Genomic DNA, 25,593 nt, shown 5'->3' on the forward strand with positions numbered 1-25,593 from the left:
CATCCATTTGTTCATGTATGCCAGTAATCTTCAGTGCTCAAAAAAGATAAAACAGAATACCTCATGCTTTTGTCTGCAGATCAGCTGTTATTTTTCAAATGCAGAAATTTTAAATAGCAGATATTAATTTAAGGAAGCTTTTAAGATACGTGGAAAGCATTTCTGAAAAAAATATTCAAATGGGGTTGAAGGTTTTTTTTCAGTTTATTTTAATTAAACATTTTTCTGTAGTACAAATGTGTCAATGTTTGGTGAAAATCACATTCATTGGAACTTGGGAGAGCAGGGGGAACAGTTCACTTTCACAATGAAGAACAGTCTGGTTTTAAAGATAATTACAAGATCTTGGTAATAACTGTGAGAAGGCCTAGAAAAGTAGTCCATGCATGGGTGGATGAAACCTTTCGATAGAGTTTGGATGTTTTTGTGAAAATGCTATGCTGCAGATTTTTGAACTTGAAGCTACTCACTCATATACAATAGAAGGATGATTCCCTACAGAGGGGTTTGTAGGTTGAAATGGTGTGGCCTGTCCTATGAATTAGCATAAGCTTTAATGGAACATAATGGTCCTTGCCAATTTTCAAAATCTTTAATTTTTGCTTAAAGCCTTACCTTGATTAATCTAGTTTATATTACATTTAGAAATACACCTATGTGTTGAGGCATGTGCATTTTAGCATGAAATGTGAGTCCATGGTCTAGTACCAGACTTGTTTGTAGCTTTTTAGACACTGCTCTACTTCTTTTAAAGCAATTATGTGATGATCATTGGCTTTTCTTTTAGTAACACACCAATTACTGAAAGCAGGACAGTGTCTGTTTTGCCCATTTGAAAGAAAGTTGTGCAGTTTGTTTTCTTGCAAACCTCGGCCATCCTGCAGAGACTGGCTGAAGGGTTACTTTCATTTTCTGCAGGACAGCGATCATAGGAAAGTTATGTGGTGTTGCAGTCGCTAGCTGTAGACACCGAAGAGAAACCCTAGGTGTAAGATCGAGGAATGTTGGAAAAGACACTATAATATTAAAATTGACACTGCTTGATGCTAGAAAATGAAACTTGCATGCTAGCTTTGTCATGACAAATCTTTGGAGGTTGAAAGCAGTTTCAGCCTAGGTCTGACTTAATGCTGGAGAGATTAGACTGCGCTGCAGCCCACACTAGTACACGTGTGTATATGCAAAGAGGTACAATATCCTAAATAAATTAGAGGCTGGGTTTTTTTTTTTTTTTCTGTTTACAAACTCTGTTCACCAAAATTAATAAGACATACATAGCCACGTACAAGATTGTGAATGTTCCATAAGCTTAGCTTTGTTCCTGATGTTGACATTATCTACCTTGTTTTGATCCTCCAGGGGAAAAACCCTTTCTTTGTTGCACCTCTCCCCAAAAACCCCAGACACCTACTTGTCCTGTGTCATCTGAAGTAGTTTTGAATCTGTTATCTGTACCTAAATCTACAGATACACTTTTCCTGTCTTGCATAGGAACAAAATGTTGTCCCACTTTCTGTAGTTACAATTTAGTAATATCACAAACAAGTTACAGCAGTAAACATAATATGTTAAAGAAATGGAACAGAGGAAAGATTAAAATTTAGTTCCCCAGAAAATGTACCTAATATTATTCATAATCAGAGTGCTTATTCACAGTAAGTAAAAGTAAAGCTGTGTTTCCAACCACCGTAAGTAAAATAAACCTCCCTGGGCAAGACTGCTTGGGTTCGATACTAATGAACCTTGCAGAACTGGCCCTGCAGTTCCCAGTTTTAACATCAGATCCATTTGATTACCTTTTTTTGCCAGTTCAACATAATTTTTCATCAGCCAGATGGATATTTTAGTTTGTTTTCTTTCTGGAGCACGCTATCAGTCTCTTCTGCAATAATGTTGGAATTCTCTGGCCACTCCAGCTAAATTTAACAGGTTGAGATCACAAAATCCTTGAACTCCTAGCAGTTTTGTGAAACAGGCAGTTGGATATAGGGTGATGACAGCAATTGGTGACCTTTCTGAAGGAAAGGCTCTCTCGTGTTATCACAGATGAGAGTACACTGGGTGTGAGCTGTTGCAAGTGCTCCCAGCATAGGGCAGTCTTTGCATGTGTCTTACTGTGCATGGGGTCACCTACCCATGAGAGGCAAAGCCACAAGAAACCAGCCTTAATGCTCTCCACTCCTTATGGGATTGCTTGGTATTCTAAGGAGGGAGAATATCCTAACTTTCTTTACGTCTCCCACACTTTCCAAATAGATGCAGTATTTTAGGTTTATAGCTTTCCTCTGCTCTAAACCAACAGCACCTTCACTCCTGTTTCCCATGTTCTGCAAGCAATAAATGGAGCCTGAGGCAGACAAACGAAGTGATGTGACCAGGTCTATATGAGAGATACAGCATAGTGCTGCCCTGTGCAGCTGGGCTGGGAGGCTAGAGCCCACTCACGTTTTCTGTCCTGTGCATAGAGTCACTAGTGAATGCAGTTTAAATGCACAGAACTGTTATTAAAGGTCCAGAATCTTCTCAGATGGCACTCAAAAATGCAAGGTGAGGAGTTAGACACAAAGCTGTGCTGTCTTAAAAATTGACCACATTAGAAACCGTGTCTCTGGCTGGTTTAAAAAGTAGAAACAGTTATCTTTGAAGGAAATGAATACAATTCCACAATGCTTTGAAGATAGAGGACAAACAGCATGGTAGCAGTCATGTCAGGGCCCAGCTTCCCCTGCTGACTTTGCCCATTTCATTCATGAAAACGGACAGTGGTGGTGAAGTGAGACTGTGAATTTTACACATACTTCCTCTGGACTTGGGCTTCCTGCTTACAGTGAGCTCAGAGATGTGTACTGCATGGAGGGCCAGTGGAAGGCACATGGAGGGAGAGGCTTTCAAGAAATATTCGAGCACTAGGAAGGCATTTCACTTGGCCTCAGCCAGGTCTTCGGCACAGTGGGCAATGTCACTCTTGCTTGTGAATTTGCTGCCAGGTCCAGAACTGTTGACAAAAGTTGAACAGATGGAGCAATGAGGTTAACTGGTTTCTTGCGCCAAGAACGCAAGGAGGTTTCCATTGCAAGGTGTTTCTTGCAAGTGTTCCAGTGAAACTGTTGAGTGTTATGCTCTTGTTGCTGCTAGGGGCAAACAGCTTACAAGGAAAAGCTCCTCTTCCTGTTCCTAATAATGTTTTCCATAAGTATCTTGGACTGTGCAGACAGGTAGCTTTTAGCTAGTGGCCTGCAGACCTCCATGCCGCCTGCAAACCTCCGCAGGCTCAGCAGGTATTTCTTAATAGGTGGCAAAAGGTAGCTGAAAAAGTTAGATGTCACATCATAGGATTATTTACCTTTCATGCACTGAAAACAGATGTGATGATTGTCTTGTTACTTCATTTATGAGAAATGTCAAGATTTTTGGAGTCTTTTTAATGAAATTTGGAAAAAGAACGTAAGATTGTGAGAAAAAATACCAGAGGATATTTGACATAAGCTCAGATGACAACATAGTCACCTTAAAAAAGCACTACTGCCTAAAATTTTCAGCTGGCTGTTTTTACAACTAATGTCTGAAGTTTATTATTTTCGTGGGGTTTAGTGGGGGGAAGGTGGTACAGTTTTTTATCTTTTTATCCAGTTGGATTTTTCTGATTTTTTTATAATCATTCCTTAATATTTTGGTACAAGATGAAAATACTTTAAAGAGCAGAAGAACTCATTGTAAAACTACAGAAATTAGGTTAGCTGAAACTACTTTGATCTATTCTTCTCTACATCGTTCACTTCAAGATGCCATTGCTGTTGTCTCTATTACACTGTTGCAATATTACAGTAGAATATAATAAGATAATGTTATTTGGTGGCATAAAAATGAATGACAGCAGGATATTTTATTTTTATGATTATGCCTACATTAGCAAGTAATGTGGACCAAATGGAGAATATCCGTATAGTGAGAAACTTGGTGATGGGACCTGAGGTGCGTAACAGGCACATTTCAGGGTTGCTTTTACTTCTGAGCAGTCTTGTGCTGCTGACTGCCTGCTCTGGAGAACATGATGCTTCTAGTTTAGTTTCTCCCAAGAGAGATTCAGTTCACATACTCCAGGACCACCCCACAATGCAACTAAAAACCCAGGCAGGATGGATTATCTGGAGACTTGCTTTTAAAGCTACATCCCTGATCTGAACGAAAGCAGTAAGGTAGCTGTGCCCTAGAGAGACCCTGTGGGATTAAGGTGTGGAAAGAAGGTATATTTCAGTTATCTAATCTTGTAGTTGTACCAGTTAGTAAAACACGTTTCATAATTTTTCTTTCTTAATGTTGTTTCTTCCGTTTTCTTCATAGCTACTACTGAAAGGGGAAGGTTGGTGTGAGTAGGCCTCAGAGAAGGAAGGCTCTTTTGAGAAGTTAGAAAGAAGGTATCTTCTACCGAAAGATGGATTATAACTTCTTTAAGGAGCATATAAAATGCCAAGTGCACATTAGATGCTTAACCAGTAATGACCCGTGCCTAGCAGGTTGTGCTTGACTTGTTGACATGAGCTTGTGTCACTGGAGACAGCGTTCACGCCTTTAGATTAAACAGGGTGGTCAGATACTACGTTGAACCGAGGTTATTGTTCATTGTAAGATATTGGCTGGGCATCCTCTGTGTGTAGGCTCTTTTTGGTGTGTGTCCTAAGGCAGAGGAGGAACATACGTATGGTGAGATGTAATGTCATGTTATTGCTAGCATGACTTGAAAAATGTAAGATGTTACCTTAGAGAGTAGGTGTGAGACTCAGTCTGGCAGATGTGACAGTCCTGCTTTCTGGATCTGACAGTCGGCAGCCCAGAGAGCCTACTACTAAACCTGGTATTTGCTGAAATGCTCATGGTATGATTTGTGTTGAAGAAAAGGAAGTACAAGTAGAGATGACAGAAGCAGTAGTACAGTGGGTTTTGCTTTTGTTTTTAAAGTCTAGACTAGTAGACTTACACAAAAACTTTGTCTTTTTCAGTGTCTTGTCTGTCCTTGATTGAGAGAGTAGATTTGGCTACAAAAGCCAACCAGCTCTGTAGCCAACCAACTCACTGAATTCAGGCAGAGGACATTTTTTTCCTCTTCCTGGAAGATGTAAGTTACTGGCCAAGCTGCTGGCATAGTCCTGCTGATCTCAAAAAAGTAAGACCAAACTACAGTGGTGCCGAGCTGGTTGTGGCTTAGTCAGATTTCTGTTCTAAAAAAAAAGCTTATGGTCAGGCCTCCAAAGTTTCCTGAAACAGGTCACCACAGGTTTCTGCCAGTGTCCTGTACTCTGTGGCACTGGAGATATATAAATGTATAAAGAATACTGATTTTCTGTTTCTATACATGGCAGAAAACAACTACATCTCAGAATCTGACCTCATATAGCTGGAAGGTAGGTGAGTTGAGTAAGTAAAGCAGAAGGGAATAGGAAAAAAATACAAGACCTGTCCACCCAGAGAACACAAAAATTCCTTTTTTGTTTTAGAGCCCTTCATTTGAAGAACCCAGAATGTATCTGTATGTTGCAAATCATGCCTTACTTCATTTTCATAGTATCACACAATGAGTTGGTGTAAGGGACCTTAAAGATCATCCAGTTCCAACCCCCCTGCAATGGGCAGGGACATCTTCCACTAGACCAGGTTGCTTAAAGCCCCCTCCGGCCTGGCCTTGAACACTGCCTGGGATGGGGCAGCCACAGCTTCTCTGGGCAATTTTCTTAGTAATCTCTTCCTGAACTGTACTTGCACTTTAGCGGAGAGATACACTCATCTGCTGTTCTTGATGCACAACACGCTGAACTTTTACAACAGGGTGTTAACTGTCCAGACCAGCTCGGCCAGTGAGGGTGGATGGTAGTCAGCTGTTCGCCCATTAGCACTCTTGTTTCTCAGAAGCTGGGAGTAAAGGAGAGCTGTGCCTCCGCAAGAACAAGCACTCGTATGACAGGGCTCCCTGCCACAGGACAAGGCTGCTGACTTGTGGCGCAGTCAAGACCCTGGCCTTCGTGCTCTGCTCAGGCACTGGCATAAGATGGCGCTTAAGGTGCCAGGGAGGGCCTGAGGTCAGTGCCTGGTAGGCTGGGGTGATTACGGCTTGGAAACACCTAACACCTCTCTGGGTAGGTGAGAGAGCGTGGCCCTGCGTCACCTTCAAATGATAAGCAGGCTGCGTCACGGGATGGCGGCAGTGAGGGTGGGCCAGCAGTCCTCACTCCAAAAGTCATGCAATACAGGCACTCTGGCTGTTTAGAAAAAAGGGGAATTGATGGAATTTGTACTTACAAGCAGAAGGCAAGGAAAAGAGTCAGTACCAGGTGGGAACATGTATCTGAACCTGCCAGATCCTAGGCAGAGGCAAGGGAGGGCAGCAGGCCTGTTCTTGGGAGATGTGAGGAAAACAGTTCCTGTCCTGATGACAGGAGTTGCGCAGGGAGCCCGGTGCTGCCATTTCTCCGTCCTTCATAGCTAATCCCAAAATGAGGCCATATTTTAGCAATCCATTTTGCTCTTATCTGGCCTTGGCTCTGTACTGTCATATGTGATAGTACTACAGTGGTTTTGTCCAGGTCCACCTCAGAACTGCTTGCCTGAGGTTGGCAAGGGAGGCTGCAGTCCCCCTGTTGCCCAGGCTTGGAGGTAGACAAGGCTGTCCAAATCAAAAAGTATGAGCAGAGATCGTATCATGTATTTCTTTATTTGTAGTTTTTCCTGGGGTTTCATTTGTTTCTTAACTTGATTCTTTGTTTCCACTGCTGTGGGTTTTTATCAGGTTTCGTCAGAGCCACGCTGTGTTAACTTAGGAAATGTACAAGCTGACTTGAATGAAAAACCAGCTCGGTCTGTTCAGCTCCATCAGCCCTTTGAGAGAGGCACTGCTGTGAAATGAAGGAAGGCTGGGGAAAAGAGGGGTCCCACTGGTGCATTTTATCAATCTGCTACTCTTGTGATACTTGAGCTTCCAAAGCAAGGGGTATTCTCTGTCACAGCTTTCATTGAAAAGCAAAATATATCTGCCTTCTGAGCGCCGACCAGCACAGCACCTGATGCATTCCTGTGGCTCTGAAGCCAGAAGGCAGAAAAAAAGACCCTGTGAATTTTTTGTCCAGTCTCACAGTGTTTTGGGGAGATATGTGCTGACTGACCATCATTAAATGCTTGGAGGTTAGCAGTACAGCACTCTGCAGGTGTGATACGCTGCTATTTTCAGGGGACTCTGGACAAATTCTGTTTCTTTGCAGCTGGCAGGGTTAATGCTGTGTATGGTGTGTGCGTATGGGAGGAGGAAGGGAGATTTGTACTTCAGAGTGAGCCTTCATTTGGCTCTGCTGGGGGCTAGAGAAGCTGAGTACCACCTCATTTATTGCACCATCAAGAATGAAAGAGCTGACAAAATTCTCCTTTAATTTGTTTGAAGCTGCATTCATTTCTCCAGAAGGGGGAGAGTGGAGTAATTGAATGCTGGGAGGAATGTGTGTAATTCAGGACTGTTCTTTCTCCCTGACTCGACAGACACCATGGAGAAAAATCAAGACATTTAGACGGGGGCTGTCAAATCTACTTACATGTTTTTGCAAAGTCCAGCATTATGTGACTGTCAACTGAGGCTTTGTACGTGCGACTGAACAGTTCTGTATTAAGAGGTCGCAGTTGGTTTTGATACCATTCAGGTTACTGAGCAAATACCATAAATGCAGAGGAGTGTAAGCCGTGAGTGGACAGTGACAGCAGGAAGAGCACATATGCGTATGGCAGGGCTGCAGATCCTTTCTGATTGTGAAATTTGGCTCACAATGTCATGATGTAGCAAAATGAACAAACTAACCCACAAAAGCAGGGCAGAACCATTTAAAAGTTTTTTTTTTGTTTGTTTATTGTTTTGTTGGTTTTGTTGTTTTGTTTTTTTTTTTTTTGGGGGGGGGGGTGCTAGTTTGGTTTGGTTTTGTTTTTTTTTAGCAAACCAGAAAATTTTCTCTGTCATAGTTACATCTCTTTTCATTTGTCTAACCCTGATTTGCTGCTTCTGTTTCTGTAAGGATCAGATGGGTAATGGAAGCTGTACAGCAAATTAATGTATGCTACTCGAGATAGTAGAATGCAGGGCTACAATGGGCCTTTTTTCAGCAGCTGTAAAACTGTTTTGTGACTACAGTGAATCCATTCAGTCTCCCCCACGCTTACTGGGAGCACCCAAGAGAGGATAGTTGTATGAGCGAAATGTCTATCCAGCAAAATGGTTTCTGAGGGCCAGTCTGATGACTCACTCCTCATTTTGGTTTATAGGGCCTTTTTCTGTGGATGTCAAGTTTCAGCCTCATGTTAGTTGAGAGATCTATAACTTTGTCCATGTTACCAGATTATCCACTAAATCAGCATGGGTGTTGTGTTCCTTGCATCAGCCGTCCGAGATGGGGAAACTATATCCCCTTTGCTATACAGGAAGGGGAAACTGAGGCACAGGAATATTTGGGTTACGTGACAGTGTGCATTAGGAGCCAAACTCTTACACTTCAGTTGCCCTGTAGAAGCTCAAGTGTCACTCAGAGCTATTTCAGCCCTTCAGGAAGTGTCACATAGCATTTGCCCATAGGTCATGCAAAAAGCCTGGAGGATAGCTGGATATCTGTCCCTCAAACAGCATTTTTGTCTCTTTAAATGGAGCATTAAAAATATAAATATGTGAGTGAGAACAGGAGGATTTTATGCTGATTTTAATCTTAAAATAGAATCCCTGGCCACCTTGTATTTGTGTCGGGTAAAAAAAATGAGAAGCAGAAGTTAGTTGATTCAGCAGGGTGACACTCCATAGAATAATCCTTTTAACACTTTCCTAAATTAAGAATGGTTTCTAGGTGGCATGAGTCATGGACAGACTGTCCTTATTTCACTTTGAACTTCCAGCCTTCTGGATTTGTGTTGCAGCTTTAGAAGGCTTTGTCCTCTTCCTGCAAGTCTGTAGGCTTAGCTGTTGCAACCTTTACTCATGTTGAGTGAGAGCAGGCTCCTTGAAAGCAGCAACACCGTATAAGTGAGAACAGGCACCGTGGAGTGGGGGAGCAGGGTAATTTAAATGGAGTATTTTGGATTTGTTTGTACTGTAAGCAGCTTAGGGGAGCGGTGACGCAGGCGCAGCCTTTGTGCAGGTGTCAAGGGAAGCCCACTTTCCCCCTTGTTTGTGTTGGCCTGCTCAGAGTTTTGGATTGTTTTCTCAGTGTGTGTGTGTGTGTGTGTGGGAATAAACAGTGATGTTGAAAGCTGTACTTTTAGAATTTGACTGCTTTTGAAAAAGTTGTATTTTCTGGAGTACATACATCCCCAGGAGGCTGTGGATAATCTCTCTGTTTCTTAATTAAAAGCAGTGTAAAAATTATTCGGTGCTGTTTGTCCTAGCTGAGGAAGAAAACCAAAGTGATCTGGCTTACATGCTTGCAAGGTCACATCCCCTGTTCTTCACTGTGTTTTGAAAGTTTGTTGGCTTCAGTGGGGATAGGCACAGGTGTAGCCCTGGGAACAGTTTGTCTTTCAGACTTTTTACAGAACAAGAATGAATATAGTTGTTGGTCCGAAAATTTGTTTGTAGAGAAATAACTGGGATGCCTTTAATCCGGAGGGGCCATGCAAATGCAAGACTGTGCTCTCAGAGGGAAGGCGAACTCTGCACTGTCTGGCAGTGTTTTCTTCTCACAGCCAGGGGATTTTCCTGCTGACAGAGCCTGGTTTGGAGGCTTAGGTACCCAGCCAGCTCCTGGCCCGCCTTGCTGCAGGTATGGGAGAGGGAGGAGGGGTGAAATGGAGGCTGGGTAGAAAGGCTTCTGGAAGCAGCACTCGCTGAAAATTCAAACTCCTTTATTCAGACCTTTTTTTGGTGATGGTGGAGAATGTCAAAATTGATTGTATTACAGACCTGCCAGTTTCTCTTACTCATTTGCTTTGTCGCTCCTCCTCCCTTCCTTCTTCTCTCGTCAGCCCGGCTGGGTTTTGTCGTGCTAACGCTGCACTGCTTCTCCAGCACAGCTACTACTTCCCCCACGCCGCTACTACAGAAATACTACAGTAACTCAGTGAAGATTTAGGGAGTTGGCCATATACATTTTATTAGTGATAACAAGAGTGGTAGTAATAATAATAAAACTGCCGATTGCTCTCCCATGTAAGAGTTTGATACTTTACATAATGATTTTTTTTTTTTTTTGGTCTGATTTGTATCTCTGGACTTTCTTCTCTTTTCACCCTCATAAATTTGTGGAGTCTGGTATATACTGAATTGTGCTTTAGATGAATAGTTTGTAGTGTACTGTATGGCAGGTTTTTAAAGTAACATTTTTTGAGTGGTCTAGAATAGTGGGGTTGTGGTGTGGTGTGTGTGTTTTTGTTTTTAGGGGATTTTGGGGCTGTTTTTTTAAGGACAGCCCACAGAAGAGTGTTCATGCTGCTTCTGCTGTGGGGAGTTATCACACTTGGTTAGATAATGAAATATACATTGGAGAAAGGTCAGGGATTTCCCCTGAGACACCCACCAATGGCTTGAAATGACATTTTCATTCTGAGTGTTTCTTGTTTTGTTTTCATTTAAGATCCTGGAGTACAGGGAGTGTTTTAATGCAAAACATCAGAAAAAAAAGACTGCAACACCTCCTGTGAGAAAAGGGGAAAAAAGAAGATTTGCAATTGCATCTTGAAACACTCACATGATTCGAGGTAAGTTATTGGAGGGTCTTGCAAAAGTTACAGTTAGTTTGTAATTAAATTAATCATTATTTACCCCAGAGTGTTGTGATATTTCTGTCGGAGGCAATGAAAACAGATGGGAGAGGGAGGGAGAGAACTTTAATGGCAAACCCAGAAACAGCAGCAAGAATGTGTAATGCACTTATCTTTTTGAAAATGGGCCCCATGAGGTCTAATCCCACAAACAGGCAATCACTCTAACATTTTTAAGGGCTAAATGCTCTTTAAATCAATGACACTATTCTCCCTGAAAAGTTAGGCATGGGCCTAAATAATTCCAAGTTTAGAGTCTGTGTTCTATGGGAACTGTGCAGAAGAAAGCTGTTGAAAAACACACAATGCACAGCCAGAAAAATGCATATACAATTCTCTTACTGTTGGTGATAATGTCATGAGTCATCTGATTTTATAGCATTCATGATATTTTTGTATTAAACATATAGTCCTCATTTTTATGTTTAAGTGCCTCATTGAAATACCAAACTTTTAACAGAGACTTTAATAATATATCTGCCCTAATTGCTTCATCAGTGTGTCTTTGAACAAGTAGAGTTAAATGTAGAAAGCAAATAATGTCCCATTTCATAACTAGAGTTGCAGATTGCACTTAGATATTTGAATAGCAGCTGAATTAAGAGTTCCCTGAGTGAGGTGGAATTTTGTGGTCCTGAGTTAATAATTTTTTTAATAAAGGCAATCAAGAGTAACAGGGAAAAGCTCACCTTTTCCCTTAAATCGTCATTTTTTTGTTTTCATGTCTCGCTAGAAAAGAATGACCTCCCAGTTGTTTGTTTTTTTTTTGTCTAGCAAAGAGAAAATGTTACAATTGTAAAACTTTTAACCACTGAAAATGCTGCATAAATGAAAACTAAAACCACCAGCCTCTTTCTTAAATAAGAATTTCAAGTTATTTACTCTGTATTGCCCCCCAATTATGCTGAAAGAGACAAAACTGCTGTAAGAAAGCTGCAGAATCAAAAAGATCCACTGAAAATGGAAGAAGCAGGAGATACAATCCCACAAATGTGCAGAATATCAAACCTCTTTGGCTGGTGGCATTTGCAGACCTTGTTGCTTACCATGTTTCAGAAGAGAGGAGGGCATAGCCGGCCCCTGGTGATTGCTCAGTATTTGCTTTGTAGGAATAGAGCTATTAAGTTTCTTTTGAAATCAACAGGTTCACTTCAGGGAGCTAAATATTTCCTTTCTGGTTAGTGGACAAGAGCCATTGCTTGGGAAACTGTAATAGTCCTGTAGGTATTGGTACTGATTTATCTGAAAACTTCTGCAAATCAGTATAGCCAGCTCCTTTTTATGTGCAGGTCTTGCACTAGAGACTGAGTCCAAAAAGGAATACGAGACTCTCTTGGTGGGAGTCTTGAGGTGATTTTTGTAGTTGTGAAATGAGGTACTGATGCAAATCTGCTTGAAACTGCTGCTGTACGCCCTTTAGGGGCTCTGATTCTCACCCTCCCCTCTCTCCCTATCCCTGTGGCTCAGGTGGGGAAATGTCTTCCTCTCTGGAGCGAGCCCTGTTTCAGGCATAGGGTGACAGTCTTGTCCAAACTAGCGAGAGGTAGGAGTGCACTACAGTGACCCATGTGTGATCACTCTCAGCCCACCTTTGCTTTCTCTCTGTCCCACTCTTCTGGTGGCAAGCATTCCTCCTCAGCTCTGCAGAGCATAAATCCAAATGCTTTTATTCCTGTAGTCTTTTCATTGACGTCGGACAAGAATAATATGTATGATTTTCCTTTCACAGCTGCCTCCTTGTTGCTCTTGGAGGAAGTTTGTGTTGAAGTTCAGGGGAAGGTATCTCTGTAGCACCTGTATGGTCTTTATAATAATTTGATCAGCTTTCTGTTGTAGTCACAAAACTTGAATCGTTTTTAGTTTTCTTTGTATCGGAGAGTGCAGGAGGAGCTCATTTGCGGAGTATTAAAGAAAGGCAAGTTCTTTGGTGGCGGAAGACTCATTTTAAGGTACATTAAATTGTAGCACTACTCCTGCCCTTTTTTTTTTTTTTTTCAGCATGTGAATAAATATTGCCCCCTTTTGAGTGCCTAGAGAAGGTCCTTTGGTGTGTGCCAGGGAGTTATGTGGGTGCTGAGCTGAGCACCCAAAGGGACCAACTTCCTCCTCTCTTGTGTTTTTCACTGGGAGTGAATACAGGGGACTGAGCCTGCCCAGATTAAACACATGCCAGTTTTGTTTTGCCTTTCTTTCTTGCTCTTCTTTCAGCTGTCAGTGTGCCATGTTCAGATGGCAGTGCTCAGTCACAAATTGTCCCCTGTCCATGCTCCTCAGCTCTCTTAAACCATTAGTTTCATGGAGCTCTTCAACAAAGATGGCACTGGCTTGATTCTGCACCCCAGCTGATGGAAAAAGAGGTTGTTTGTTTGTTTGTTTGTGTTTTCCTCTCAAGTCAGCTGCATTAGTTCCCAAAGCAACTTGCATTAAGTGGAAATGAGGCTTTGATAATATGTGTGCTTGCTGGAGACTCGCTTAGATTTTTTTAGTCATTCCTCCCCCTCCCCCCTGTTCAGTGGGGCACCTCTGTTCTGAATCAGAAAGAAAGTGCACAGGCTGCCAGGCACATAATGGAATTGTTCATTTGTTTCTGTAAGCGTGTGTGAGCCTTTGTAAAGAGGAGGTGGTGGTGATGGAGAGTGGAGACCTTCATTGTGGCGAGCCGGGAGAGTGGAGTGGCACAGCTCAGTGCATTGCTGTGGTGGGATGTGGCTGTGCCTTTACTGCTGCCAATGTGCCTGATCTGCTCAGCCCTGGTGGGCATTACCTGGGACTTGCCCTGCTTAACACACGATGTAAAAGTGGGTGAAGCTTACATAGCTGTTGACTATTCTGGCTGTAAACCACATAAGGCAAAGTATTTGAAAGCTGTAATATTTCCAGTTCTTTCCTTAAACCATGTGCATTGGCTTTCAGAAGAGTGATGTAAATATGAAACATGCCAATACTGTGCTTCCTTACTGTGAGGCTATTTATTATAAAGGACGTATGGTATAAGTCATTTTAGTATGGAGTAGATAAGAGCTTGAACCAAAGCCTTGGATCCAAGCCCACCAGCAGCTTTGCAAAAGGCAGGATCCAGATCTGAAGTCAGTGGTTCACACAGTTTCTAGTAGAGAGTGGTTTTAACTTACTTCATAAGATGGAAGCACCCAGAAGTTTTAAATTGAGGCTTTTAAACAAGTTCTTGCCTTTTCTCACCCACCATTCTCATCTGCCTTAGAAGGTTATTGTGAAAGCACACCAGCTATTTTCTCCAAGCCACTGTGTCCAGGACACACCAATTCAGGGGGTGGAGAGGGGCCTCCGTGATGATTACTGTTACACAGCCATATGGTTTTTGTCCAGAGGAGTTTTCCTTCTGAGGAGTCAGACTCCCCTTCTGGTTGAAGGTTTTTGGAGTCACAGTGGAGGTTTTGGAGGTAGGACCTTGAAGTTTCACAGATGCCAAGAAACAGTTGATCAGCCTAGCATGGAGCAAACTAGGTCACAGTGGCTGGACTCCCCAGCTGCTTAGGAACCCTCTCTCATAATACCATAGCTGAATTACAGACATGAAAAATCTGTTTCTTGTATGTAGAGAAAAAATTCATAAAGCTTAAAACTTTTATTTTCTTACTAGATATAGGACACTGCTCTTATTCTCCCACTTCTTCTTTGCCCTTGGGCACAACTTTTTAGGGATTTTCAGTCTGTAGCTGTACATTTACTAGAGAGGCATCTGGTTATGTGTTACTTTACACATCTGTTACATATGTCAGAGAGTCAAATCCAGCCACCCAGTCTTTATGTAGATCTGCAGCACTCCCAGTGAGACTTTGAATCCATAAGCCAGTGAATGCAGTATTTCAATCTACTGCATGCATTACTGCAGTTTATTGCATATATGTACTACAGCCTCCTTTGTGTTTGGCAGGGAAAAGCTGGCATGGGAAAAATGAAAAATGCTGGTGAGCTTGGAGGTGTTTAGGTATGGCAGTTAATTTGCTCCGTCCTAAAACCACCGTCTTTCTGGTTGGCAGTATGAAAACAGTTTTCGTGATGATTCGAACATCTCTAAAAGGTACTGCCCAGAAGTGTTTGTGTGTTTCAGAGTTGTTGGACTGTGGGGAGATGCGCAATACCTGAGGCAGCACTGACAGCTGAGGCAAAGCTCAGGCTTTGCAGTTTCATCCAGAGAATCTGTACTGTTCGCAGCCTGTATAGGAAGCAGGAATGTTGTGGTTTAAACCAAGCTGGTAACTGAGTACCATGCAGCTGCTTGCTCACTCACCCCTGCTCTGGGGGGATAGGGAGGAGAATCAGAAAAAAAGGTGCAACCTATGGGTTGAGATAAAACCAATTAAATAATTGAAACAAAATATAACAATAATTGTAATGAAAAGGGAGACAACAAAAAGTGAAAGAGAAATAAAACCTGAGAAAGACAAGTGATGCACAATACAGTTGCTCACTGGCCACTGACCAATGCCCAGCTCATCCCTAAGCAGTGACTGGTATTTCCTGGCCAACTTCCCCCAGTTTACACAGTGAGCAGGATGTTCTGTGGTATGGAATACCCCTTTGGCTAGTTTAGGTCAGGTGTCCTGTTTCTGTTCCCTCCTGGCTTCTTGTGCCCCTCCTCACTGGCAGAACATGAGAGACTGAAAAGTCCTTGACTTAGAGTAAGCACTCCCTAGCAACAACCAAAACACAGTGTGTTATCAGTATTATTCTCAGACTAAAGCCAGAACACAGCATTGCACCAGCTACTAGGAAGAAAATTAACTCTATCCCAGCCGAAAACAGGGAAATGAGTTAGAAATAAGTATCTTGTTTGAGCAGCATTTCCTTTTCTTCTAATCTCACTGTTCAGTGTTGTGCATTTCTTTTCCTTTGCTGGCTAGTTCTCTGGGTGCATAAAGTTTGGAAAAACCATGTGGCTCCTTAGCTGGTCTTTTTTCATGATCCATGTAGAAACCAAATGTGATATATGTTATTTCTGTGAATGATTATATAGCACTACTGATTTGTGTGCTGTGCATGCCAGTTAGCAGATGGACTTAATTGTAACTTCTGGGGTGTTTCTGTTTGCCCTGGTGTGACTGCTCTGTGCTGGCAGTCCTTGGGTGGAGTGGTCAAGAAGAGCATTGCCAATAAACTGTGCATATTGTATTTTGTTTTGCTGATAAGTAGTAGAGCAACTGCTTGGTATCTGGGGAGGCAAATGATAGCCATTGCAGCTTCAGTGTATGTCAGCTGATGCTCAGGAGCCTCTTGCTAGCCCACTGTAAAAACCTGTTGGGATGGTGTTAGAGGGGGCCGGGTATCATGGGTTAGCACAGAGGAGCTGGAATGGGCAGGATTTTAATGAATCAGAGGCACTGTGAAAATGCGATTTGGCAGAAGGCACACTATAGTGAGAGGCCAAATGCAGAGCAACCAGTGTGCTTCTCTCTGCTAGAGGGCTCTGTTGGAGCCATGTGGGAACCCTTTGCTGCTGCGCAGTTGTCCTTTGTGCCCTGGTGGAGTCGAGGGTGCGAGGTGAAGCCGTCCCGAGGGCTTGCTGACCCTGTGGCCCTTCACCCTCTGCAGCAGGGAGTCCTTCAGCAGCCGGCTGCCCTCTCCCCCCCGGCTCTCTGCAACGTGGTTGCTGTGGGCTGGGTGCTGCAGCTGCTTTGTTTGAAATGATAATATTTTACGCTGTTACTGTGGAATACTGCAGTATTTTTTGTAATTACGGGCTGCATGCCAGTAATGTACAATAACATTTTGCTCTTCCTGTGCTGTTGCTACTGTAGACATTTGTTCCAATTTGGGCTGCATTTGCAGTACGTGGTGGTGTGTTTTGTTTTTTTTTTTCTAGACTCTGCTCATTATCTATTGTGGATATTTTTGGATTATTCGTTTCTACCCACGTCTGTCCTTACAAATCTATCACAGAAAGCACTTCAGAGAGTGGCAGTCTCTGTTGAACAAGCAATTGTTGTGGCTTTCACTGAATTACGTTCTTGTGAAAGTATTAGGCAAGAATGAGATGAAAATGGAGATGAAAATTGCTTTGTAAGTTTAAAAATGGCTATAGTTTTTGAAACGTTCGAGGCAGATACAAGGCTAAGCTTTTCCTTGACTGATGCTGAGCATATTTAATGCTGAAATCCTGGTCTGCACCAAGCTGTATGTAGCTGAAACCTCTGGGATGGCAGAATCTGGGAGGCACTTAATCATTGTCAGAGCCTGTAATGATTCTCGGCAGTTTTGGTTTTAACTACTAATTTATTTTTTTATTTCCGGAGAAAAGTAGTCGTGGAAGGTGGTCAGTAGCATTCATGCCAATGATTGTTTATTAATGTTGCCATGGTATAGAGAGGAAATTTTAGTGAAAGGGAGATGAACGTCTTAGACAGCAGAGTTCACAGCTAGTTAGCCTGCATGCAGTTTGTTTCTGGAAGGTAGAGGTTGAGACCAAATGGAAATGAAGGCAACACAACACAAAGGAGACAATGATTTTTTTTTTTTTTTTCCTGGTAAATCTGGAATATACAGCATGTTATACAAAACGATTGCACTTTTCTCGCATGTAATTTTAGTGTCCTTTCACTGTGCTGACTCACCAAACTACTTCAGCTTCAGTCTGCATTTGGTTTAAATTACCTCAGAAGCCTGCATTTGTACTCTGCTCTGTAAAGCACTGTTCATTTGCAATCCAGATTGATTTTTTTTTTTCCTCTCTGTTTTTTTCTTTTTGTTCAGCATTTTAACTGACTTGTCTCTTTTCATTTTCCAGGTCTCTGTTTTACTAACATTTGAAACCAATCACTCTGTGTGCCTGCTTGGGCCCTGCGATAGGCAAAAGCCATGTTGCAGCAACAGCTAGAACAAGGGGTGAATCACTGCTTTCTGTCTTTCCATTAAATTACCTAAACCACTACACATAAATAGTGCTTTATGTATGATACAGCAGCATGATTATCTCACTGCATTGATGGAACAGTGCTGGAAGTGAATGTAATTCTTCTTCTATTACATCTTTAATGAGCTACAATTAAAAATAGTGTGTTGGCGTGCCAGAGTACGTGTTATTTTCAGAACTTTATTGAAGCCATTTCAGCTGTTAGACACCATGTTGTTCTGAAAACCTTAAGAATTAAACAGCAGAAAAATCTGCTTTGCTAGGTGAAAGTTAACTGGACAGTAAAATCTGTGGACTAAAATGATTCAGGTTTGTACTGAGTGCAAAAACCTGCTTTGAGGGTGAATTTTTTACTATATAGTAAAAAAGGAAAGATAAGACACAAAGCTGCAGGTTTCTACAGAGCTCCAGTTAGGTCCCAGGTCTCTTGACACCCGTGGCACCAAGTCTGAATCACAGATAGCACAAAGCTGTGAAGCCTAATAATCTCAGTGTTCAAAAGCACACCTACGTAGTTTAATTTCAGGTGCCTCTTTTAGCTCTGTGTTCTCCCACCACCACCACCTAATAAAATTTGAGAGTCATTCTTAAAATTTTGCAGAGAAAAATTTTCTCAGCACTTGGGGCTTTGTGAAGGATTGACATCACTTAGGTTCAGAAAATAGCACTGTCAGTTTCAGCTTGATGGCATTCCATTCTCTGCTCCAAAAACCTGATGAATAACAATGGGTGAGTCAAAAATTTCTTGGAATTTTTTTTTTTTTTTCCCCTCCCCTTTCCCCTTGTGCAATTCCATTGCCATTTTTAGCATGGAGGGCAGTTCTCCAAAGAATGTCTGTGTGCTTGAACTGTGATTTCTTGAATGTTCAGAGCAAAATCGAGTTGTGTCAGATGATAAAAGTTGATGTATGTTTCTATGCATTTTGGTAACGTTACATGAGCTTTATTGAAGAAAACACAGTAAAAGGCAGAAGGCGTTTGATAGAGAAGTGTTGCATCTCTGCATGAGCAGCTTGGAGATCTCCCTATCACACCGCTTTGTTTTGTTGTGATGACGTTTTGCTTAATTATTTTTTGTTTTATCAGCTGCGCTCAGGGAAGTTGCCTGACAAAACAAATTATCAGTAGATTTGGGAGTCTTGGATGAGCTTGAAGCACTTGTTGAACCACAGCATGCTTCTGTCTTTGCCTCAGTTTTCGGCATGAAAAACAAGAACTATGTCTCATATATTTTAGCAGGATGTTCAGAGTACTTTCTGAGGACAGAAAATTATGTGGGTACTACTGTTACCTAAGTGATGTGGTATGTTCAAGATAAGCAGTGCTGTCAGCTGTTCTTGGCAAAATCACTGAGGTTATGATGAGTGAAATTTTTAACTCAGTCTTGTGTTTTTAAATCGCAGAAGTGGCCTGTATCAGGCATATTCTAACATGTCAGAATGAATGTGTGAAATACGAAGCTGCAGAAAAGAAATGTGAGGGGAAAACAGGTTAAAGTGATTGTAAAGGGAGAACATTTTTTCTTCTGCAGTAGATAGCTTGTAAAATTTGACAAAAAAAAAAAAAAGGGAGAAAAGGGATGAGTGCAAGTGTCCCCTTAAGAGCTGCTGTGTCAAATCTGAAGAATGATTTGAATTCAGTCATCAAAGTGTGAAATGGAGGGATTTTAGTTCTGCTTTAAATTATGCATCTCAAATTAACCTTAGCTGCAGAGTCTCTGCTGACGCCCCCGTAATGACACATTATTGGTACTAATGGCTTCTGTGTGACTTGAGATACAAACAGACATCCTAGACAGAAACATTTCAGCTTTGAACTAAGTAAGACCCACAGCATTTCCACCTTGGGTTTCTAGTGACAAAGCCCTGCTCTCCTGGTAGCTGTTGCTCATGAGCTTGCTCATGTGTTTTCCAGCTTCCATGCACTGCTTCTCATCTTGGCATGCAAGGGTGACTGAGTGAAAACTTGCTTTACAGGCATGGAAGAGCAGGAGAGCAATAAATTCAGAGTGAGTGTGGAGCTTGTCCAGGCATGGAGCATTGTAGGGAGCCAGGACAAAGACTGGGTTGTGGGAAGTGGACAGGGAGGAGAAACTTCATGAGATGATGATCTTGGACCCAAAATGGTGAGGGAAGTGGAGAAGAGATGCCAGGACTTAAGGAGGAAGTTGCTAAGTAAGGGAGGTGTGGATTAATAAATAATGTGAGCAGTAGCGGCTTGTTAACCCTTTATTATGCCCTGCTTTTAACGGAAAAGGCCGGTAATTGTGGAGCTCTGTGCACTTAAGCCTCCCTTCTGGAGCTCACCATCATTGAAAAACTCCACCTCTACCCAGAATTTCACTCATGGGTTTTGCAGCTTGCTTTGTGCTACTGGTGTCTCTCCTGGTACAGGAATGATTGCTACTAGTTACACATAGTTACCGAGTGTGTGCAGCCTGAGCATCGAAGTGAATGAGTGAGAATCGCACAGCGCTGTGTACAGAAAATGCACCGAATTGTGCATGTTGGTGAAAAAGGAGGAGTGGCGCAGCAAGGCAGACTCAGAATTTAGACCCTGGCTTCTCTTTGCAAACATAGTCACTAGCTCATTGTTTTATCCTAATTTTTTTCAGTAGGATGTCAAGATGTGAGATTGCTTTCCCTTTCAAGCTGCAACTTGGGAATTTGCTTGTTGGCTGTGGCAGGACTGGTGGAGAGGGGCTCCTGCCCTGTGATTGTGTTGTGTGGTCTGTTACAGAGTGTGCAGCATTGCCTGACTTTCTGTATGGATTTGCACTCAGCAGAGACGTGCTGGGAAGTAAGTTGTCTTGTATTCTGAATCTAAGGCAGGACAGTACTTGAGTATGTAGAATCAAATACAAAAAGGTATTCAGATGCCTCCTTTGTATTCCACAAAGGAGCCACATTCCTGAACTGGGACCTAAGATTTATTTATTTATTTTAAGTGGATATGCTATACATCACATTCACTAATGCATTAGAGATATTGCATGAATAATTAAAACACCATTTAGGATTTACTGAACTATTGTTTAGTAATAGAACAGAATGTATTTTATCTTTTTTCTTTTCTGTTCATTTTTGTTGATTGATGAATTTATTGATTTCTTCCATTAATTTAGAGTAGGTATCCTAAACATTATTGCAAATTAACAAGGCTTTGCTTTATGTTAATAAACTGAGAGTGCTAATGGAATGAAAGTCAGAATTCAACAATAAAGGTCTGAAAAATTGAGGCCTAGAACACATATCTAGTATTTCACATCAAATGGGTTTGTAAAATATTAGTGCCTTTGTTTGTCCTAATTGTTAATTCAGAAAAGTTTTCATTTGATATTCATTATAAATAGCCTAATAGCACATCTGAAAAAAAAAAACAAACAAAAACGGAAAATAAAGGCAATAACCTACCTCAAATTTTTCCATTGTATTTGTAGTTAACCTTAGGCTGGTTGGAGTCAGTGGGAATGTATTGTGTAAACTGGAGGGAAGAACGTCACTGTTAACGAGACAGCAGTCCTTCTGAAACCATGAATGAGAAAAATAATAAACTTCTGAAACTGAGGCCTGGAAAACAAAGACAGGTGTGATCTGAGATACCTGAATTAGGAATTGTATTAAATTTCACATGCTTGTGCACATATTTCTTAGCTCACATTTCTGAGTTATGTCTTCAACTTTTCTTTATTATTTACATTCAACTCTTTAACCTGTTTTCTCGTCTTCCCATACCTGATTTATGACTATGCTAGAATGTATGTTGAATATGAACACTTAACAGTTGTTAGGTCAGTGTTGTTATGATCCTTTTTCAGGGCCACATTTCTCCGTTTTCCAGCTAAAATGGACAATTTGTCATAACACACTTAAGTTAATACAATGTATTTTGCTTGGTACTACTGTTTTAGCCATGATTGGAATATGTGTTTTCCTGTGTATTTTTGGATCCAGTTTTGGATGCAGTAATATGGTGACTAGTACTGAATGATACTTAATCCATTGGGTGTGTTATCTTCTGAGTGTGGCATGTCATGCTTGTCTAATGGCATGCATTGACCTTCTCCTTGTGCATCTTGCTGTGTCCTCTGTTTGTCACTGTACATATTATTAACATCACAGGAATTGTAACTGATGAGAAAAAGAACATAAAACACAGTGGGTACTTGGGATGCATTTATTTTTTATCCTTTATTGCTTGGTTTGGATATGGTGTGAGTTGGGTGTGTTTCATGGTTTGCTTTTTTTTTTTTTTTTCAACTGAGTGTTGCTTCTTTCCCACTATGAGCAATAGGAAGGGAGCAGTGCTGTCAGTCAAGGCCTCCGCTAAGCCCCACAAGCTTTGTGCTAAATAGCAATACGTACTTCTTCCCTAGCATTTTTCCAAGGTTTTACAAGCAGGAGCTCATCCCTTGTAGTGTATAGCAGCTCTTTTGCAGCACATGTGCCATCCCAAAATAGTTTTTTTTGGGGGTTACCCCATGCATTGCTCATGCTGTTGGTTGCCTCTGTTGAGAGGCAAGAGTTGGGTCATCAGAGGCTTGTGCTGCTGCCTGCTAGCTACTGGCAATGTCCAAACTTTGCTGGGGAGAAAAAGCTAGTCTGACTCTAGATACATCCGCTCATGAGGCTAGGTTTTAGCCCTGGTTCTAGGGAACAGTTGTTGCTCCAGGCTTAATTTGAGATGCCTTGCTATGTTGCCGTAATACAAAGTGAGCTATAGAAACTGTCTGCTGCACAGGGGGATGTAGAATAGCTGTCTGAATATGGAAAATACTGTATAAAATAGTTCCACTTACTGTTGTTACATGTAACACCTACAATGACTATAAATGAAGCATAGTAGAGGGGGAAAAATCACATTATTTCGGTTACTTTACTTTGTGCATATTTGACAGCCCCTCTGTGTATAGTCAGTTACATAATTTCCTGGGATAGTCAGATTTCTCTTTATTTGTGTGGCTCTATCAGCAACAGGGTAAAGAAAATACATTAAGAATCAGAAAATTTGGCTGTAAAGCCAGGAAAAATTGTCAGCAACCTCAAGAAGAGATCTAAGTGTGTGGAACTGCTTTTGACTCATCTTCCAAAAGCAGCTCAATTACAGAATAGTGGTGCCCTTTCGGGCTACATTTCAAGACTATATGATTGTACTCAGACAGGGATTACAAGGATCGATAGCAAGCCCAGCGCATCCTTTCTTTTCATGACAGGTTTGCTGATTGCCACCAGAGCAAAATAGCATGCTGGTCAGCATAAACACCAGAAGCGGTGATCATGGATTTTTGTCTCCATCACAGTATGTGTTTAGGGTTATTCTGTTTGCTGTGGTGGGTTTGCACCCATAGCCCATGGGGAAGGAGTGTTGTTTTTTCCATTCACCTTCCCTGTCTTGCTTTTATGCTTCCGCTTTGAACTAGCGCTAGGCTGTTTGGTGCCTGTCCAGAGACAAAGCAGGGTAGGGGAGCATGCTGACCAAAAAGATAGGAGAGCAGGTAGTTTTGAGATACCAGTAGTTTACAAGGTGCATATTTTTCTGCATATCCTGTTGAGGAACTAATAGGGAGCAAGATATTCCCTGGGTGTATGTTGAGGGCCTTTCTGCCTTGGGGCTGTGGTGGAGCTGGGCGAAGGGTCCTTTTTCCTCAAGGAAAGGCCCTGTGCTTTTGCAGTATTGTGGCAGCAGCCTGACATGGCTGTGAGTCGGTAAGATGTGTGCATAGTGTTGGGTTTTTTTCATCTGCCTTCCTCTCTTAGCTGAAGCTGTGTGACTTTTTAACCTGCTGTCTGTAGGCCACTGTTTTACAAGCTCATTAAGGTGGCGGGGATGGCGACAGCAGCAGTCCTGCCCATCCCCCCTTGGGTGCTCATCAGATGACTTCCTTATGCTGACATAAGCGTTGTGCAGTCATGCTCTGAGCCAGGTCTGGGAAAGAATCCAAGTCAAAAATAATCCCTCAAAAAAAAAAAAAAAAAGAAAAGAGGTATGTTTTCAGCAGGATCTGTTCCTGGATCTATCTCACCATCATTCTCACACCAGCCTGGAAAGCATGAGGGTTTGTACTGGCACAGGGAGAGGTGGGGATGAGCAGCCAGGGGGAGGTGGTCAGGGGTGCTGCTGGCAGCGGGGATGCTGCCTGCTCCCATGGCGTCAGCCTGAGGAGATGGAGCTCTCACAAGTGTGCTGCCTGTCTTTCCTTAAGTCTATTGGCCTGGTTGCACTTCCAGTAACTTCCAAAGCTGTGAGGCAGTTTTGACCAGTTGTGCCTGAAAAGCAGTGTTTGAAGGTTGTGAACACCCCCTGAGCTCAGCTAGGCATGGTGGCTGGTAGACCCACATCAACTCTCCCCTGTGATAAAAGAGCTGTCAGCCGGGGCTTGGCTGCTCACCTCATCAGGCCTCCTCATGAAGCACAGTCCTCCAGTCCCAGTTTGGGTTGTGTCCATTTTGCAGGGGGTTGAGCAGCTGATGGGGGAAGGGTGCAAAGCGTTCCTGGGAGTGACTGTTCATTTCAAAGGGCAGGAACAGTTCAACTCCTGGGTCCTGACTGCCTGGGGGCTGCGCTTTCCAGTTGTGGACTCCCTTCAGTTTTTGTTTGGGCGGCCAACTATTTAAACCCTGAAATCAGGTCTTTCTAGCCCTACCTCTACATAGCTTACCTTAAACTCCTAGTGGCATCTCTGCGCCCTGCTAGGTCCAGCTTCTGTCCCCACAGAGCTGCACGCCTCAGTGGCCAGTGTGCCCAGGTTTCACCTGCCCAGGCTGCCCTTCTGCATGGGCAGCCCTTCTCTGCACTACCACCGAGGAGCTAATATGAAGGCACACGTTGTGGTTTCCTGCTATTTTGCTTTGTAACCAGTCCACTGGTAAATATAGCTCGTGTGCGGTTATAAATTCATTCTTTCATTATGGGCAGTTGTTGTGTAATAATTATGTAGAAATTGCAACTGAGGATTGTTGTGGATGGTTTAGGGGTTTGTTGTTGTTGTTGTTTATTTATTTATTTTTGTGCTTGACATGCCCTGCAGTGGGAAGAACAGGCTTTTGTTTCTACCCTAACTAACACAGGGTCACAAGCAGGTTTTGGAATTCGGGGTGGGTACAGGCATTGTCTCACAGGCTGCTGACTTTCATGTGGCTCCCTTTGCGTGGCTACATGGGCACAGCAAGGCCAATCAGGACCTGTGCCATCCAGGCACCTAACTCAGTGGGCAGACATGCTGTCCCTTCCCTGCAGGCTTGGTATACACACTGTATACATGTGTTTATTCCAAGATAAACCCCTCCTATCTCTTGGGAGGTGTTTGTGGTACCCTTCTTGTTATCTCTGTCTGCTTTCAATCCTGTTCTTTGGGCAGAGTCCTGCAGGTCCTGCTGCCCAGCCAAGGCTGTAGGCTCCAGGTCTCTGCCCCTAGCAGAAGGGCTCAGGTTCTGCTCTACAGAGGTCTTCCCTTCAGGCAGGGTGCCTCCTACAATCCATCCCTCCCTTTGGATGTGGAATTAAAATAAGGGGGTGAGGGGGGGTGGTGGTGGTGTGTGTGTGTGTGGATCCCCCCCACCATTCCTTTATTTAAAATTCCAGTCTTGCAGATCCAGAACATCAATGCTTGACCCTACTGCATTCTCATTTTCCTCCGATCCCTCCCTTAATCCTTACGTTATCCCCTGCACTGTGTTTGCAGGCCATATGTACCCTTCGAACTCTGAAGGAGCTGTGCCAAAAGGAAGCCTTCCTGTCCTCCCCTCCTCCCATTGTGGAGCCGCTCTTCAATAATTGTGTTTAGTATACAATGCGGAGCAAACGCAGCAGTGAAGTATGTGGGTATCTGCAAACTTCCTGAGAGCTTCAGAAATGCTTGCGCTTGGTCTTTGCTTCTGCTCTTTAAACCCGCAGCAGCAGCTCCTTGAGTCCAGAATGGCCACTCCTGCTCTGGGAGG

General features: G+C 42.6%; 1 protein-coding gene across 11 annotated transcripts in view; it reads left to right on the forward strand.

Annotated features, from left to right (window-relative positions):
- The window catches only part of ATXN1 (ataxin 1), a 226,535-nt gene that overhangs the window by 51,649 nt on the left and 149,293 nt on the right, over positions 1-25,593 (forward strand). For 5 of the 11 annotated variants that reach the window (XR_009742713.1, XM_061449524.1, XM_061449525.1 and 2 more), the window contains one exon: positions 10,581-10,704. The exons of 2 other annotated variants lie outside the window; for them this stretch is intronic. The gene's annotated coding sequence lies outside the window, so the exon portion shown is untranslated. Of the gene's footprint in view, positions 1-10,580; positions 10,705-12,627; positions 12,757-16,609; positions 17,488-17,530; positions 18,386-20,270; positions 20,456-21,095; positions 21,243-25,593 lie in introns of those variants that run through there. 4 more of the 11 variants (XR_009742712.1, XM_061449521.1, XR_009742714.1 and 1 more) reach the window with 4 other exon arrangements.

This window comes from Pezoporus flaviventris, unplaced genomic scaffold (assembly GCF_033815535.1).
Source record: "Pezoporus flaviventris isolate CSIRO_AGI_PZ_B2104156 unplaced genomic scaffold, CSIRO_AGI_Pfla_v1 ptg000007l, whole genome shotgun sequence".
Classification (NCBI taxonomy): Eukaryota; Metazoa; Chordata; class Aves; order Psittaciformes; family Psittacidae; genus Pezoporus; species Pezoporus flaviventris.